The sequence below is a fragment of the Ambystoma mexicanum genome, chromosome 4q (assembly GCF_040938575.1).
Source record: "Ambystoma mexicanum isolate Mex_15411 chromosome 4q, UKY_AmexF1_1, whole genome shotgun sequence".
NCBI classification, from domain to species: Eukaryota; Metazoa; Chordata; class Amphibia; order Caudata; family Ambystomatidae; genus Ambystoma; species Ambystoma mexicanum.
In genome coordinates, this window is record NC_090928.1 from 873,039,708 (window position 1) to 873,054,430 (window position 14,723).

General features: G+C 46.5%; 1 protein-coding gene across 1 annotated transcript in view; it reads left to right on the forward strand.

Moving 5' to 3' along the window:
• SRBD1 (S1 RNA binding domain 1) overlaps positions 1 to 14,723 on the forward strand; it is a 1,352,005-nt gene that overhangs the window by 531,138 nt on the left and 806,144 nt on the right. The window lies entirely within an intron of this gene.

Genomic DNA, 14,723 nt, shown 5'->3' on the forward strand with positions numbered 1-14,723 from the left:
ACCATCGTGCCAATTTATAAACTTGGCCAAAGAGGTGATCCAAAAAATTACCGACCCATTGCGTTATTAGATGTGGTTGGGAAAATCTTTGGAACTTTTCTCCTTGCAAAATTCCACAATTGGACAACTACACATGGTTGGTACGACCCAGTTTCAAACAGGGTTCATCAAGAACATCGGTACATTGGCAAACATTGCATTGCTGAACATTCTTAAGGCCCAAAGCCATCAGTCAGGGATGAGGATCTACATCGCCTTTGTTGACCTTGTCCAGGCATTTGACAAAGTAGATCGTAACCGTCTGTGGATAAAGCTGAGAGATCGAGATTGCCTGGATGGAATACTAGAACCATTGATCCAATTACACTCTTAACACCTCAGTAACTGTCCGCCTAAACAGAGAGGGTCTACGGAGTCAACCAATCCCCACCTCGAGGGGAGTCAAACAGGGCTGTCCTTTGGCCCCCGCCATTTATAACTTCTTCATCGCTGACATCAAGGACCACGAACCTCTACTGCAAATATTCCTACCAACAATCGAGAATTCTAAGATCAACAGACTACTTTACGCTGATGACCTGATCATGATAGATCAGACTCCTATTGGCCTTCAAAGGGAACTGGACAGCTTACAACGGTACCTACAGCAAAATGCTCTAGAACTGAATGAAGACCAAACTAAGATTGTCTGTCTACAGAGAGCCAAAAAAAACCTGAACTGTCTGAATTTTCGTGAACGGGAAAAAAATTGAAGAAGTGTATTCCATCAAATACCTGGTTGTCCAGTTTAACAACAGCTCAGTAGAAATCCAAGCCCAAGCACTACTGATATTCAAAGTTAAGATCCTGGCTACCCAAGGACGCTTGATGGATAACAAGATTGGTCGGTTCTCTGTGGTAGCCATAGTTGACTTCTATAGAAACAAGATCATCCCCATACTAACCTATGGTGCAGAAGGCATGATTCACATGCCTACCAAACTATGGCATACTCTTGAAGGTTCATTTTGGAGAAAGATACTAAACCTTCCAAATGCTGCAAGCACTACAAGGATTAGAAATGAGCTTGGCTTATCGTCCCTTGCCTCAATCGTGGAATGGAATGCCTCGAGTCTTTACAGGAAAACAATTCCACCATTTAGTGCTCCAATCTTCAAGATCCTCTACGACGAAATTCAAACCAGCAAAAATGATTTACTGAATATCTGGGTGCTAAACAGAAAGGCAAGCCTGACAGAAATCGGCAGTTCTGAGAAAGAACTAGTAGCTAACCCACTGAGAGTAAAAAGAAAACTACTCGAGCTGGATTGGATCCGAACATCTGAAGAGGTCTCCAAAAGTTCCCTGGCAAAAGACCTACCCTCGATTGACATAAAACTGAATCATCGTAGAGGGTACCTAAAGAGATTTCCTGACAAATCCTTTTGAGACACTTTCCTTCGAATGAGGCTGAATTTACTCAAAACAAATGAAGTGAACTGTATTCGAGGAACATCAACCTCAGGAGTCTGTCGATTCTGTAAACAGATTGAAGAAACTGAATCGATCAAACATCTTCTGCTAACTTGTCCAAAATGGAACACTGAAAGAACAAAATACTTGTCACCATTAGCAACAAACTTTCCATGTATGAGTGAAGAATCCTTCTGGAAGACCGTTTTCTGTGGAGAAAAGACAAAAACTGTGATGGCAGCAGTTTCCATGATGAACTTTATCATTCCATCGCTAGAGCAAGAACTCTAATTGACCTAGATAGAAACCAGAAAATGGACCGATCAGAAAGGAGGAGTAATTCTATAACTTTTAAGTACTATCGTGATTCAGTATCATCAAAATGGAATGGACACAAAGAACTTTAAATTTAATGTGATGCTCTTTTTTTGTAATCATTGATTGATTCAATTAAACCAAATAAAAAAAAAATTAAAAAAAAATTATAATGGTACAACCAGTTCATAGTTTTAACTGACTCAGAACAGCACAGCGGCTATTATATATGTATAAATGTCTGCAGATGTCATACAGCTTTGTTACAAATCATCAAGAGCTAGGGGGGCATACCATAAAATGCCACAAAATACCTGGTAAATGCTAAAAATGTTCCGTTAATGAACTTTACAAGCAATACAAAATACATTTTAAAAAAATACCATTAAAGCAACAACATCAAACATTAGCAAAAGTGATAATCTTTGGCACATCTCATTGATCCAAGAAATCATGAAGGTGCAACCAGTTCCTAGTTTTGCAAGAGAATCAATACTGCACAGAAGCTAGTACATGTATATAAAGTACCTACAGGTGTCGTACAGCTTTATCACAGACCGATAAGCTACACTCAATGTTGGGGAGAATTCTCAGAAATGTGCTAATTCCTCTCTACCTTAGAGACTCCCAGCAACTTTGCTGGATTTTGAGGACTTGCATTTTTAACCAGGAGAGTGAGACCCTTTTTCCCACTCTCTCATGTATTTTTAATGTGGTTTGGACTCTGTGTTTCTTTTGGTTGTGGAGTTTGACAAAAGCCAAAGGCATCATCTTTTACATTGTGTCACACAGAACCTTCAGTGCAGTGGCACAGGGAAGTCTTTCAGATTTCCCAAGGTGTAAATACCTTCTCTGGGACAAACTACTGTTTCCAAGACCAGTAACGTAAAATTGAATTTACTTACATTTGTCTAGTTTCTAATGTAACATTTTTATGTGACCCTTTCCTCGATGAATGGCTGGTGGCAGTGGTCTACTTTTAACTACTGTGGTGTGCTTTTACCGTGGGCTGCGTTCATAGCTGCAATAAAGAACCCAATGGTGCCATTTTTGTCAAAATGGCCCCAGTCTTCTTTTTTCGTTATTTCTTTGTGGAAAGGTCCTTCTTGAGATTTAGTCTGCGCGCCAAACCAGGTTTGGTCCCTTTGTTCATTTTGTCTTTGGTGGGATTCACAAATGAAGCCCACCTCTCGCTCCGGGGGTCTGGCGGAGGCAGGAAGCGAGGGAGGTGCCCACAACTCCCTGTGCTTAGTCTCATAGGAGACCAGAATGCACTCCTAGGTGATTGGCCGGCTGGCTGTCCGGCAAGGACAGCCACCCTGCTGGGTGACTGACAGCTAGGCTGGAATGAATGGGAGCAAGCGGCATAAAAGGCAAGGCTTTTTGGCTTGGAAGGCAGAGTCGACCACTGGACGAAGGACTACAAAGAAGAACTTGGAAGAGACACCTGCTGCAACTCCTGGAACGTTGGTTTGCCCAGTGAAGCCCTGCTGCTGTGCTGAAGCTCCAAATGTGCCTCGATAAGAGTTGATGTGACTAATCAGCTCCAAAATAAGCCACATTGACATACTCTGAAAGCTGGTTGTATTTCCACTGCAGTTGCTGCTGGAACCGAAGAGCCAGGGAGAGGAACACCAGTTAGTGTGCGTTGCTTTTAAGTTGGCCAAGAGCTCCAGGAAGATTATCCGGACTCCCAGGAAGTAGTACTGACCGGGCCAGAGCCACCTGAACAGATTGCTGGACCCCAGATGCAAGGAAAGCCCATCTTGACAGCCAAGATTCCGCAGTGTTGCTTTTTACTAAGACGCGAGGATCTGAAATCGTGACGTGCCACTGAATAGAAGTTGGTCCTTTTCTGTCGCTGACCGCCCTGTTGCAGTGCAGGAGTCCTCCAGACATCCTCCCTCTTTTCCCCACGACTGAGGCCCAGGAACACATGATCTGCAGAGCTGCACAGGAACAGAAGCCAGCTTGAACCGTTTTTCATCTAACCAACGGTGTACTGTAAGGTCTAAGGGAACTTACCTTTTGTTGTGTAACCTCACTTGTTCTCTGTTGAGACTTGTAGTGGTTGCTTCTGCAGAGTTGCTAACAGCTTCTTTACCTCACGAGCCTAATCAACTTGATGCTTGGCTTTGATTTCCTCGTTCTACAAAGACTTCTAAAACATTGTGCAATACTTTTACCTACCTGCAAGTATTGCTTCAGCTCACCTAGACCTTTGTCCAATTGACTTTGACCTGGCCTGGCTCCCTGAATGATTCTTCTTCCCTCTGACTGTGTGTTTCTGCCTTCCTACCAGGAAGGGTTTAACTTACTTTGCATTGGGGAATACCAAAAGTACTTACCTGCTTCAGAATATTTGTGAGATCTCTTGTTTTGTTCTAATAACCTTTTTCTTTGACATACTCATAAGTATTGCTCTAAATGCAACAGTGATATATTAATGCCCACAGTGTCCTAGCTATTTAAGTCACCTGAGGGTGTAGCAGGTGTTTGTGTGCCATCCCGTATGGTTATTTGCTGATTTAGAGAAACTAAGAGTATTTTGGAGTGTATTTTTGTGTTACTATTATATTGCCCCCTCTGAAGAAGGCTTACTCAAATTGACTGTTAAATAAATGAATAGTTGTTTAATCAAGAAACCTTGGGTGTAAAGTTTAAGTTTATTTGAATACTTGTCCCTGTGAATCTCTGTGTAACTCCCCTACTTCTCACATTGACCCTTCTTGAGATGAGCCTGGTTGCTCAACTCGCTACCAACCTGTGTAGTACAGACTTATACCAAAGGTTGGACTTCTATTGCCAGGTGGTCAGGGTTGGTGTAGTGCACCCAAAGGGTACTGCATACAATCTTGTCTAACACTCAAAGATCCAAAGACCATAGCATACTAGCTTGAAACGTGGATGATAAACATTCATCAAGCACATCCACCTGTTAGAGATTTGCTGTGATACATACAATGATTCTCTAGGGTAACAATTTCATCCTATTCAGTCTTATGCGCAATGCAGAAACCAAATACTTGGCTTTTGCGAACACTACCAGGCTATCTCTAGCACGACTGCAGAGCTTAAGAGCACCCATCATAGTTCGAATTTGTCTTTCCCTAAATATGGCCTCAGATATCTCCTCCTTGGTGTTAAATATTGATATGATATGATATGGCATTTGTAACGCGCCTATACACAAGTGTTTCAAGGCGCGACGAGGCAGGGGGGGGGGACAAGGGGAGACAGACAACGATCTTACTAGGCCAGGTGTCATTCAGATCGCGCAAGTGCAAGGGTAGAGGGGAAGGGAAAAGTGCATGGGGGAAAGGGAGAGGGGAAAGTGCAGTACAGGGTTATAAGCATACAGCATACAGGATAAATAACAAGGGCCAGCTGGTGGCAAGTGCGAGGTAAGTGCAGACAAGTGCTGGGAAGGGGGGCTGTATGGATACAGACACAGTCCCGTAGTGCAGGGGTTGCCGTGGAGGCAGTGCAGGGGAGAGTGGCTGGGCCGAGAACGGTGAATGGCCCAGTTGCAGATTCAGTGCAGTTTCAGTAGTATTAGCAGGGGAGAGGGGGAGAGAAAGCGGAGGCAAAGAGGAAGGTTTTGAGGTGCTTCCGGAACCGGAGGTGGTTCTCCTCAAGTTTCAGGGAGGTAGGAAGGCTGTTCCAGAGGGAGGCCCCTGCAGTGGAAAGAGATCTGCCCCCAACTCGTTGTTTGGAGAAGCGGCTGACCCTGAGGGAGTTGGAGGCGGATGAGCGAAGAGCTCGAGAAGGAAGATATTTAGGAAGAGAGAGTTGAAGGTATTTTGGCCCAAGGCCCCAGACGGCCTTGTGGACAATGCAGAGGGTTTTGAACTTGATCCTCGCAGTCACTGGGAGTCAGTGTAGTGATTTCAGTCCTGGAGAGATACGGTCCCTGGGCTTGAGGCCAAGGACAAGTCTTGCAGTCCTGTTCTGGATGAGTTGCAAAGGGCGGAGAGTAGAGGCGGGCAGATTAAGATAGAGGCTGTTACAGTAGTCCAGCTTAGAGAGAACCAGGGCTCTAGAGACAGTGAGCTTCTGGGGGAAGGAGAGGAAAGGAAGGATACTTCTGAGGAGGTGTAGCTGGTAGTGTGACTTCTTAGATACGTCGGATATGTGAGGAGAGAAGGAGAGTGTGGAGTCGAAGATGACCCCAAGGTTTTTTGCCTTGCAGGTAGGAGTAGGAAGAGGGCCCAGAGAGGCCGGCCAGAGAGCAGCAGGGAAGGAGGGAGTGGGAGTGCCGATGAGTAGAATCTCAGTCTTACTGGCATTAAGGCAGAGGTCGTTGGCGGCACACCATTCCTGGATAGCAGAAAGACAGTCAGAGATGAGGGAAGGAGAAGAGGAGGCCGAGGGTAGCCTGAAAATGAGTTGGGTATCATCCGCATAGCACTGAAAGTAGGGGCAGAGAGCGGCGATGTGGTGGGCGAGAAGTGCCAGATACTGGTTGAACAGCCAGGGAGAGAGGTTAGATCCCTGGGGGACACCACAGGTAGAGAAGAAGATGTCAGAGAGGAAAGACCCCAGTTGGACCTGGGAGGGTCGATTTGAGAGGAAAGAGGTCAGCCACGCCAGAGCCTGACCAGTGATACCGAGGTTATCACGGAGACGGTTGAGCAGGATGGTATGGTTGACAGTATCAAAGGCAGAAGAGAGATCAAGCAAAATGAGAACACATGGAATGTTAGAGTCAAGGTTCGAGAGCAGGTCCTCACGGATGTTCAGGAGAGCAGTTTCCGTGCTTCTGGCAGCTCTGAAGCCAGACTGATGGTCATGAAGACTACCAACACATTCAGCATGGAGATTAAGCTGGGAGATGGCCAGTTTCTCCAGGAGCTTGCCCAGGAAGGGAGTGATAGAGATTGGGCGATAGTTAGCTGGGCAGGAAGGGTCGGAAGAGGGTTTCTTAAGAATGGGGTGCACAAGGGAGTGCTTGAGAGGGGATGGGAAGACTCCAGAGGCGAAGGAGTGATTGCAGAAGTCAGCAAGGGCAGGAGCCAAGGAGTCAATGTGGTCCTTGATAGTTTTGGAGGAACAGGGGTGGACCTGTTTTGATGAGACTTTCATAGATCGGACTTGTCTTGAAACCTCGTCAGCAGAAAAAAGGGGAAAGGAAGAGAAGGAGAGAGGAGGGGTGGCTGCAGAAGAGCCAGAGGAAGGGCAGGGAATAGAGGGGGGGAGGTTATAGGAGGAGAGTGAGGACAGGATGTCCTGAGTTTTTGAAATGAAGTGAGAGGCCAGTGCCGTGCAGAGGGCCTGGAGGGCAAAATAAGACAAAATGAGCAACGGTTCTCAATTTGATCCTGGCAGAAATGGCATTCTACTAACACATTGGTGTTCCAACTATTGTAGACGCTTGAAAGCAGTAATGTGCCCATTCTGAGTTTTAAACACAGGGCTCTTTCGTGTTTAGTATTAACATAGTCCAGATACAGTTCGTAGCCCAATACCTGCTTTAAATCCCAGTACCTTGACAGCAAGGTAGATTGACTAACCTTGTTCATAATATCCTGCTCTGCCTTTGCCTCATAGGCGCCCTTGATGACCATTTTGCTTTTACTGGTCATGTCCATAGCTCACTCAGCCCTAGCAAATGAAGATTGCCCCTTATGTGGGGAGGTCACTGGAGTGACATTCCGCCCGCCTCAGACAAGGTCCTTAAGGGATCCCTTATACTTGCCCAATTGCTCAACGGTCCAAAGCTGTACCCAGTAGTAGACTGGCCATGCTTTGCGGAACAGCTCTATGCATTGCATGCCAATCTCCAAAAACACTGGCAAGTTTGGAGAACTGTAGGGCAGGGCAAGAATGATTTTTCAAATATTTGCTTTCTATAATCAAGAGATTCATGTGGTAGGACAGATTCCTTGTTACTGACCTTTCCTTCCATTTCTATGGACCTCCAAACCTTTTGCTTTTATTTTTGTATCCGACTTTTTTACAGTGCAGTGAAGCCTTAATCTTCACTACACTGGCATTTGATCATCTGTTATGGGGAAACTGACATGTCCTTCAGGCTGTTAGTGCTGGGAAACATTACCTTAGTCTAGTTACTTTGTTACTACTTTTAGTAACTGGTTATCACTTGTGGTAACTTTTATCTTTGTACCAGACATCTTACAATGCAATACAATAGGGGACACTTTATTTTTGCCCTAGACTAACGCAGAGGATTTTTGGTCACTCTAGGTGTACTTTGAGAAACCTGAAGGTGTCTAACCCGCTAGTCTCCACGATCTGTCATCCAGGTGACCAGAACCTGGCCATTGATTTTGGATCCATCCAGTCCCTAGGGTGGACCGGTGCGCAAGGATCACCTGGATAAGGGGTACTCTGGGAGCAGAAGTGGGAGACCCAAGGTGAGACGTGGTATCCCCTTCCTTGTAACACCCTTTCCCTATCCTACACGTTCTCATGAACAGTTCACAGTGAGCGCCAACGGACTAACACAATAGCCGTATACCTGACATGTCCCAACACAAGAGTCAGGCAGAGTCAGGCAATTACTGATAATTACACACATCTGACTTCCATCAGACTTCCCCACACCTATAAAAGGCGGAGCTCGAAAGCACACTCTAAGGGAGGCAAAACACCAGAGGAAGCAGCAGTTCCGAGATGGCAGTTTAATACGAGGAGAAAGACGGCGAGACCAGAAAGGGTTGCAAGGAGGGAATTGCCGTTGGCCTTTTCAGAGGAAGCTGTTACTTTCACCGGCACTTGAGAGTAAGAAACATACGTCCGGGAATTAAAGCTGAAGAAAGGTGCATTGTGTCTCGAAGGTACCCGGGGCTTTCCCGCATCGATTACCGAGGCGGGAATGAGCGATTGCCGCTGTGGTACTGTCCTTGGTTTTGCCAACAAAGCCGCTCCAGTAAAGTCAGCACAGCCAGTGAGTCGGGGAGACTGATAGCAGACCCCGTCTGTGTTAGAACCAAGGCTGCAAGCGGCAGCATTGTTTGTTTGTTTGTTTGTTTATTTGGTAATGCGCACCAAACCCTTAGGTAGCTGGGCGCAGCAGTTACAAGGATACTTGAAGCTTAGTTACAGAATACAGATAGGTACATGAAATCATACACAAATGTATTACATACAGTTTGGAGGGGTATACACACAATCGGGGTTATATTGATAGGAAAAGAAGATGGCAATGGCCACCTATGATCTCACATGTTAATGCAGGGGTCACCGGTCTAGATGGTGAACAATATCTAGCAGTTGTTAGTTCGCAGCCAGTTCAACAAATTCCGTCTAAAGCTAGAGTATGGTTGTTCATTGTATGAAGAAATCTGCAAAGAACAGAGTTTAAGGTGTATGTGATGAGCGACACGAATATAATTGAATATCCAAGAAGTGAGTGAACTTTTGAAACCAAAGTAGATACCATATATATAGAGTGGTCCAGCGCCACGTTGGTGCTCATTCAATGGTCACTGTAAGTTATCCTGCTAAGAGTGTAAAACTGTGAAATCAAAGTGGTCCTGCAATGGGTGAAGCCAAACCCTGCGCACATTTGAAAGTCTTAGATAGCAAATAAAAACTGTAATTGGTGCGAGCCCGGCTGAGCGAGAGTAATTGTGAAAAGGGATCTGAGTCCAACTGAGGAGGGTCCGGGGTGACCCGTGAGTCACCCAAGAAAAGATATACAAACTGAAATAGGTACGAGCCCGGCTGAGGGAGACTAATTGAGAAAAGGGGATCTGAGCCCCGGCTGGAGGGGTTCTGGGGTGAACCGTGAGTCACCCGAAAGAAGATTGTGGTACAAAAGGGGATCTGAGCCCAGCTGTGGGGGATCCAGGGTGAAGCGTGAATCGCTCTACTTGAATATTTGTAAAGGAACACAAACCAATCTAACACCTAACGTCCTGGCTAATCTCAGCCAATTTCCCATCTTCCATCCCGAGCAAACTACTAAAATCCATTGCCACCACCCCAGCTAATGGCATACATGGAAAACATCTCATGCAAGATTGTCAACAAGGCCACAGAACCGGTGATGATATTTGCAGGTTGGTGGACACAGGCACCACGCTAGCCCTGGTCCTGCCGCTTTTAAGCACTAAATTTGACACCATAGAGTGACATTTCAGTTTCATTATTTTTTCCGGGTTGTAGAATCCATTAAAGTCAAAACCTTTTGATCTCAAATCATGTACAAAGTAATACAATTAAACAATGAAACAAAATCAATTGATAAATCCCATTCATTCATTGCAAAGCTCATATATATTAAAATCAATTGAATAAAAAATCCAGACATCTTGTAGAATAATCCATTAAGGCAACTAAGTTTTTAATGTAAAGGGCTCTTCTTTAAAAATAGCAATACCACATAACACATAGGTGGGAAATCAGGGAACAAAAATAGCAATGGCTAAGGGTGCCTCTAGTTCTGCTCTTTCACGATCAACGTAATATTCTGAACTAATACCGCTTTAAAGTGGCCAACAAAACACAAATGCAAGTAGCCTTGGTGTAAACCACAGTTTAAAAAAAAAGTTATGGTTGGTGCTGCTTTCGAGCAGTCGATAAGGTGGTAAAGATCCAATTCCTTAATAAGGATGATCAGGAGGCACTGGGAACCGGTAGGGGTAGCGACTGTAGGAGACATATGGCAAGAGGGGAGAATGAAAGATTTTGAGATGCTGGTGGAAGAAACTGGATTACATACGGGACAATATTTTATATACCATAGGGTGGTGCAAGAGAGATGGCCTGACATAGTACTAGAATGTTAATGTTAAAGCTCATTTGTACCGCGCACTATCACCACCGGAGTGGTCCCCTGGCACTCTGGCAGCTCTGAAAGAGGAGGGGAGGTTGAGTTAGTGGGAGGAAGCAGGAAAAGTGCAAGAGAGCAGTGATGTGCTGTTGGCGGCCTCAGCCTGGTGGGTCCGTTGGCAGGGCCTGGGGTGTTTGCGGCCGGTAGTCGTCGTGTACTGTTGTGAGAGTCTTTGTGTTTTTTGTTTTGTTGCTGCAATGTAGTGAAGTGTTTGAGGTTTGTTGTGCTGTATGTTTTGGTTGTGTTTGGTTTGGGGTTTGAGAGGTGTATGCAGAAAGGGAAATTGTTAGTGGGGTTGGTTAGTTTGTATCTCTGTGCTGAATTGTGGCGCTGAATTGAAGAACAACCGGACGTCGCCATAGAAACAATATATGACATAGCAGAAGGAGGGCATGAGATATCTAGGATAAATGAGTTGGTGATGTCTAAAGTGGGGAAGGAAGTGGCACAACTGAGACAGGACAGGGAGGAGGAAGTGGGTGCCCCAATGAGCGATGAGATGTGGGAACGGGCCCAAAGGTACCATAAGAAAGGTGCAAGAAATGCAAGGTTACAGCAAATTCAATTGTATATAACCCACAGGGCTTATATGACACCCCAGAGGATAGCTAAATTTAAAAATGCAGAACGGCAAACATGCCCGAAATTCTGCGAAGAAAACGCAGGGATGACGCACATGTTTTGGGCATGCCCGGAAATTGAAAGATTCTGGGGGGAAGTAGCCCATAGACTAGAGGAGAAAGGGATTAAGATAACAGTGGAAACAGCATTGGAATGCCTGATAGGAGGGTTCCCTAGGCCACCAAAGCTTAAACATGTAAGTAAATCGAAGGATTTGGCATATATACTGGTGGAGCGCAGAATTGATATGGGGTGGAAAGCATGCCATAGGCCAAGAGTAGAGATATGGTGGGAAGACCTGCAGAAATGGAAACAAGCTGAAACTAGTATGGCAGGAAGCTAGCAACGCTGGAGGGGATGAAGAGGCTGAAATCCTGACGGCTTGGAAACATCTGATAGCCACGCCGTTTGAGCTCGTACAGGAAGGGTCGAGCGACCAGGACCCGGCAGAGAACATAGAAGAGGGAATCCCGCTGCAAGGCGAAAAGGTAGAATGCGAAGTAGAGTTGGCTCGAACGGGGAGGAGGGAACAGGACACGCAGTGCATATTGTTTGAGCTGTACAACAATTGAAGTAATGTGTTATGCACTGCAAGTTTGGTTTTTGTGTGGTTTGTTGAAATGTTTTAAAAAAAAAAAAAAGATCCAATTCCTTGTGTATACTATACTTTGGATCTGAAGAGGCGAGACCTGAAATGCTTTTACAAAATCTTGTTTTCCAAAATTTGCAGGGATTCCGAATTTCAAGAAACATATAAAACATTCTGTTTGTCTCATTTTTGGCATGTCTGCTTTAATCAATGCAGTTATTGGTTGAGTGTGGAATTTTGGGCTAAACCGGTATCGCACCTATTGCTGGGCCATTTTCCCAGCTAATGGTGTGGTTTACCATTAATGTTTTCAGAAAATGTCACGCCAATAATTCTCATTAATAGATTGTACCAATTCATTCATAACAAATACATAATAAACTTTTTAAAAGCACTAAGTGTGCATGCTGTAAGCACAGAATTGTCTGCATAGGCAAGAATCTGAATCAATATCTTGTGTTTTGGAACATCTGCACCTATTGCAGCAAGCTTGTTAACAAGTTTAAGCGCAAGAGTCCCGTAACGCACCCTTGCCTGACTTCCCTTTATCCACCAAAAGCATGCATTACTGAATCTTTACTGGAAAATTGTGCACCTGTTACCATTGTGCAGTGACCCTCCCTCTTTAAACTTGCATTAGTTATACCAACACCAGTTTACCACCAACCAAGTCAGAAAAGTGAGAGATAGGAACAGGACTTGAAGCCTACGGAGGATAGGGGGCGGGGGGGAAGAAATAGGCATGTTAACTTACACCCCTGACTCCGATTTCTGTGTTTGGCCCAGTCGATGTAGGCCCACGGGTCATAAGTGCAGAGGTCTCTTTCGAACATGGCATTTGGTTTGCCGGTCGCTGTTAGGGAGAATTCTCAGAAATGTGCTAATTCCTCTCTACTTTAAAGACCTCCAGCTCCTGGACCATTGGTTTGCTCAGTGAAGCCCTGCTGCTGTGCTGAAGCTTCAAATTCGCCTCGACTAGAGAAGCCCTGCAAGGATAACTTCTCCCCTTGAGTTGGTGGGACCAATCAACTCCAAACTGTACTTGTTTGGACATCCTCTCCGAGCTGGCTGTACTTCCACTGCTGCTGCTGCTGTTGGAAGCGAAGTGCCAGGGAGAGGAACACCAAACGGAGTGCATCACTTTTGAGTCAGACCCGAGCTTGTGGAAGATCCTCCGGACTCCCAGTAAACAGGATTGACCAAGCCTGAGCCGCCTCAACCGAGTGCTGGACCCCAGATGCGAGGAAAGTCCAGAGTGGTATCCGAGAGTCCGCAGTGGTGCTATTTGCTGAGACGTGAGGAGCTGAAACCGTGATGTGCTGCTGAATAGAAGTTTGTGCTTTTCTGTCGCCGACCGTCCTGTTGTGTTGCAGGAGTCCCCAGAAGTCCTCCCTCTTGTTCCCACAACTGAGGCACATGAACAAAAGGATCTGCGAGCCACACAGGAACAGAAGCTAGCTGGGACCATTTCTTCTAACCAAAGGTACTGTACAGTCTAAGAGAACTTGCCTCTTGTTGTAACCTTACTTTATCTCAGTTGAGACTTGTCTTGGTTGCTTCGGTAGAGTTGCTTGCATCTTCTACCTCTCACAAGCCTCCCAGCTTGTGACCCTACTTTGATTCTACTTTTTCTACAAAGACTTGTAAAACATTGTGCAAGACTTTTACTTACCTGCAAGAAGTGCTTCAGCTCACCTAGACTTTCGCCCAATTGACATTGGCTGCCCTGACTCCCTGAATAACTCTTCGAGGCGATGGGGTCCTCCGACGTATTCCATATCTATGACATATAATCACCACAGCTGTGCTGCTTCGGAAAATCTTTGACGTCTGCGTCCTGCTTTGATGACGTCGATACGCCGCCCTCGAGGACCTCCTCTGACGGCCGACGTCACTGGATGTTATAAGTAGGATGCACGACGCCCGTAGCCTCAGTTCCGTTTTTTCCACGAACATGTTCGCTTTGGAGATCTCGGCGCGCCTCGACTCTTTGGAGTTTCTGTTCTTTCTCGGTTCTTCGAACCTGTTCGTATTGTGAAGTATATTCTTCGTGAAGATGTCTACCTCGTCTTCCGACCCGCGTCCGGGCTTTAAGAAGTGCGGGGACTGTGGGTCCAAGATGTCGGTGACAGACTTGCACGACGCCTGCCTCTGGTGCCTCGAGGAGGCCCATGACACGGATGACTGTGTCGACTGCCAGTCGCTCACATCCAAAGCCTTGGGGGAGCGCAAGAAGAAGTTGTCGGTAGGTAAGGTGTCCAAACCACGGAAGTCGAGGTCTGCGGGGCTTTCGACGGATGATTCGAGGGGGGACTCCCCGCATCGTCGTCGGAAGTCCAGTGGGTCTCGGTCCCGGAGTCGGTCCCGCCACTCCTCTGCCTCTTTGAGCCACTCCCGGAAGCGCCGTCATCGGTCGCCTTCCCTGTCCTCATCCGAGGACTCCGCCCGTCGGCGGGTCGCTTATCCCACCAAGCATGCGACACTGGAGGAATGGGCTTCCTTTGGGAAGAAAATGTTAGCGCTTCTCGAATTGCAGGGCACTGGTCCGTCCGCGCCTCTGAGTGGGGTCGGTCGTGATCGGTCGAGAGACACAGCTCGTACGCCTTCGGGCCCGGGTGGTCTGCACGATTCGCGGGAGAGGTCCTGCTTGGACCAGGGGAATCGTTCTCGTCATGCCCGTTCCAGGTCCCGGTCCTTGACGTGCTCGAGGCCGTGTGCACCTGTGGTGTCTTCGAGGAAGTCGGCAACGCCATCGGCGCCCACGCTGTCGAGGGACACGCTCGGAGCTCCGGCCTCGAGGCCTGTGTCGACGCCGTCGATGCTGTCGGCGCCGCGTTCGGCGCCGACAATCGACGTCTTTCGAGGCTGTTTCGACGGGGGTACCCCAGGGCTCGGTGGAACCCCCTAGAAAGGCTCTAGCCAAGGTCAAGCATGACTTTGTTCCAC